We start from the raw sequence: 4,494 nt of genomic DNA, 5'->3' as shown, positions 1-4,494 counted from the left end.
ATATATATATGACCACCTAGCCTCCCAAATAGCTAGGACTACAGGTGCCGGCTATTTTTGGGGTTGCGGTTGGCATTGTTGTTTGGCAGGCCCAGGCTGGGCTCGAACCCACCAGCTCCGGTGTATTGCTGGCGCCCTAGCTGCTGAGCTATAGGCACCAAGCCGAAGTCAGTTGTTTTTAATATTTAACTCTCACATATGAGTGAGGACATGCAAGATTTGTCTTTCTGTGCTTGACTTATTTCACTTAACATAATGTACTCCATTTCCAACCATGTTGTTGCAAATGTCAGGATTTTATTCTTTTTGTGGCTACATAATATTCCATTATGTATATGTACCACCATTTCTTTATCCATTCATCCATCAGTGGACATTTAGGTTGATGCCAAATCTTGATTATTGCGAATAGTGTGCAACAAACATGGGGCGTGCAGACATCTCTTTAATATACTGAATTTCTTTCTTTTTCTTTCTTTTAAACCTCTGTAATTATTAGTTCATTAGTATAATCCAGGACTCAGATATTCAGTAGTCCTCCTGAAATCACATAAACAAATGCAAATGGAAAGAATCCAAGCCAAAATTATATAACAAAACAGCACTCCATCACAAAAGCGTGTAAAATTACAAGAATGCTATTTTAAAATACTGGCGCTTGAAGGGAACGATAATCTCTCTCGAAAACCACAAAATTGCCAAATTGGTCCCTAAATTGCTAAGCAGATAAACATGGCTCTAATGAATGAGTGTGGGTTTTGTAAGGAAAAATTAAATTCAAATGAATTGAATAACTTGTATCAAGATGTGAAGGTTAAGCGCCTCTTTCCCTATCCATTTGATTTAAAAAGGGGCAAACCACAATACATGAAAATATAACTGATTTTAAATGTGGCATTATTTTAAAGCATGACCCAATTAATTAAAGATACTCTTCATGGAGAATCTGAAGTTTCCTGAGCAGTTCATATTTAGGTCAATGGGAAAAGACATTTACAGCCAGCACTTTCTTAGTCTTTGCCAGGACTAACATCAACAAATAATGCAAAATGGCAGTCTCGTATCTTAAGCCCCTGTTTTGGGGGATACATTCTCAGGTCTTCTTGAATGTGGGAACTGCAAAATATAACTGCTGTTACATGGTAATGGGAGTTAAAGAATAGAGTCCTCATGTAAAGATTAGAACATACTTTTCTATTAGTCCTTCAAGGACAGACTTTGAAAATGTTTGATTCTAATAATCCCATGCTGTGAGTAGATCGCTTACTCTTCACTTTGTAAAATATAAACGGGCTACGTGAAATTTGTCATCCACTTTGGAGTTTCAGTTTCAGTTCAAACTATCTCAATTTAACTTTTATTACCCCCGTCATGATATGCAGGGTGCGTAGACAAATAGCTTTTTATTAGCTAATTATATGAAAAGATAAACAATGTAATAATTCAAGTGATCCATAATGGGTAAAAAGCAAAAGACTAGCTTCCCCTAAGAAGAAAATTTTCAGACCTATAAAAAGGACAACAGAACTAATAAAAAAAATTGTATTTACTTAGAAGCATTCAGAATGTCAACAAAACAGCTGCAACTTTTTTTTTGCAATTACAGAGTGGTATTCAGTTAACAGAACAACAATTATTTCGTATAAGCTGCATCAGAGACAACTGAAGATGAAAAAACTACCATCCCCTTATATAACTAATCGGTGCTGTGCACCGACAAGAACCTGCTTTAAATTTCCAAGCCAATTTCCAACCCCCAGACTGTACCAGGCAAGGTTAGTGGCTGCTGAAAATACCACCAGGACAGGGCTATCTAAAGACACATTCGGTAGTGTGTTAACTACACCAAAAACAGACACTGTACAGTTTAAAAACAAATCTTACACAGTCTTACATTTCAATTTTTTTCTTTAAAAGGAGTGAGTTGGCTCGGCGCCTGTGGCTCAAGCGGCTAAGGTGCCAGCCACGTACACCTAAGGTGGTGGGTTCGAATCCCCAGCCCGGGCCCGCCAAACAACAATGATGGCTGCAACCAAAAAATAGCCGGGCGTTGTGGCGGGCGCCTGTGGTCCCAGCTACTTGGGAGGCTGAGGCAGGAGACTCGCTTGAGCCCAGGAGTTGGAGGTTGCTGTGAGCGTGATGCCACGACACTCTACCCAGGGGGACAGCTTGAGGCTCCGTCTCAAAAAAAAAAAAAAAAAAAAAAGGAGTGAGTTGTGTACAGGGGGGTTAAATGCTTTGTAGACAAGAAAAAAATCTGCGCTAGAACCAACTTATTCATCATCGTCTTCTTCCTCCTCCTCTTCATCCTCTTCATTATCCTCACCTTCCTCCTCTTCCTTCTTTTTCTTGCTTTTTTCAGCCTTGATGACTCCCTTTTCCTTTCGCTCGGTCTGCAGCAATATCCTTTCCGTATTTTTCCTCCAGCTTTGCAGCCTTCTTTTCCTCAGGCTGCTTGTCACCCGCAGCAGTGCTATTCCACATCTCTCCCAGCTTCTTTGCAACATCCCCAATGGATGGGCCGGGATGTTCTCCTTTGATTTTGGGGCGATACTCAGAACAGAACAAGAAAAAGGCCGAAGGAGGCCTCTTGGGTGCACTGGGATCCTTGAACTTCTTTTGGTTTCCCCTTTAGGAGGGATAGAGGTTTCCATTTCTCTTTCATAACAGGCCTTGCCCGCCTTTGCCAGATCTTCAAATTTCCCTTTCTCTTTAGCAGACATGGTCTTCCACCTCTCTGAGCACTTCGTAGATAACTCTGAGAAGTTGACTGAAGCATCTGGGTGCTTCTTCTTGTGCTCCTCCCGACAAGTTTGCACAAAGAATGCAGATGATGACATTCTGCCTCTCGGCTTCTTAGGATCTCCTTTGCTTATGTTTAGTTATTTTTCCTCAGCGAGGCACAGAGTCACCCAGTGCCTGTCCGGCTCTCACTTGCCCCAGTGCTGTCTCTATGGAGCTCAATGTACTGCAATGGCTTTGGGGGGGTGAGGGTGGGGGACAGAGTCTTACTATGTCACCCTCAGTAGAGTGCTGTGGTGTCACAGCTCACAGCAACCTCAAACTCTTGAGCTTAAGCGATTTTCTTGCCTCAGCCTCCTGAGTAGCTGAGACTATAGGTGCCCTTCACAATGCTGGCTATTTTTTTTAACAGATGAAGTCTTGCTCTGGCTCAGGCTTGTCTTGAACTTGTGAGCTCAGGTAATCCACCTGTCTCCAGCTCCCAGAGTGCTAAATAAACGGTAGTTCTATTTTTAGTTTTTTGAGGACCTCCATAGTGTTTTTCATAGTGGTTACACTAACTTGCATTCCTATCAAAAGCAGACAAGGGTTCCCCTTTGTCCACATCCTCACTTGAATTCATTATTGCCTGTCTTTAGATAAAAGCCATTTTAACTGGGGTAACATATCCCATTGTAGTTTAATTTTCATTTCTTCAGTGACTAATGACATTGAGCATTTTTTAAATACGCTGTTGGCCATTTGTATGTCTTCTTTTGAGGAATGTTTATTTAGATCCTTTGCCCATTTTCAAATCAAATTAGTTTATTTTTCTATTGAACTGCTGGAGCTTCTTATATATCTAATTTAATTATTAATCCCTATCAGATGGGGAGTTTGCAAATATTTTCTCCCGTGACATTTCTGTTCACTCTTTGAGTTGTTTCCTTTGCTGTACGGAAGATTTTTAGCTTGGTGTGATTTCGTTTGGCCAATTTCGCTTTGGTTGCCCATGCAGTAAGGGTATTATTCAGGAAGTCCTTGTCCAGAGCAACATCCTGAAGCCTTTCCCCAATGTTTTCTTTTAGACATTTCATAGTTATAGGTCTTCTATTTAAGTCTTTAATCCATTTTTATTTGATTTTTGTGTATTATAAGAGATAGGATGTAGTTTTAATCTTTTGTATATGGACATCCAATAGAAGACACTGTTCATTCCCCAATTTATATTATTGGCAAATTTGTCAAAAGTAAGTTCATTATAGATGTGTGGATTTATTTCCAGGTTCCATACTCTGTTCCATCAGTTTTTGCATCTGTTTTTTGGGACAGTACTGTGGTGTCTGGGTTACTACAGCTCCATGTGTAACTTGAAGTGAGATAATGGGATTCCTCCAGTTTTATTCTTTTACCTCTGGGTAGTTTTGGCTATTCTGAGTCTTTTGTGGTTCCACATAAGGCTTAGGATAATTTATTCTATTTCTGTGAAGCATGTCATTGGTACTTTGATGGGGATTACATTGAATGTGTAGATTGCTTTGGGTAGCATAGACCTTTTAACAATGTTGATCATTGTAATCCTTGAGCAAGAAGTTTTTCTCATGTTTTTGTATACTTTTCGATTTTTTTCAGATGTTTCATAATTTTCATTACAAAGATATTTCACTTTTTTGGTTAAATTTATTCCCCAGTAGTTTATTGGTTTTGCAGCTATTATAAATGAGATTACTTTTTTTTTTTTTTTTTTGAGACAGAGTCTTACTCTGTGGCCCT

Source organism: Otolemur garnettii, unplaced genomic scaffold, assembly GCF_000181295.1.
Source record: "Otolemur garnettii isolate 467f Iridium unplaced genomic scaffold, OtoGar3 scaffold00073, whole genome shotgun sequence".
Lineage (NCBI taxonomy): Eukaryota > Metazoa > Chordata > Mammalia > Primates > Galagidae > Otolemur > Otolemur garnettii.
The sequence above is the reverse complement of the archived record's forward strand: the minus strand, read 5'-3'. Positions refer to the sequence as shown.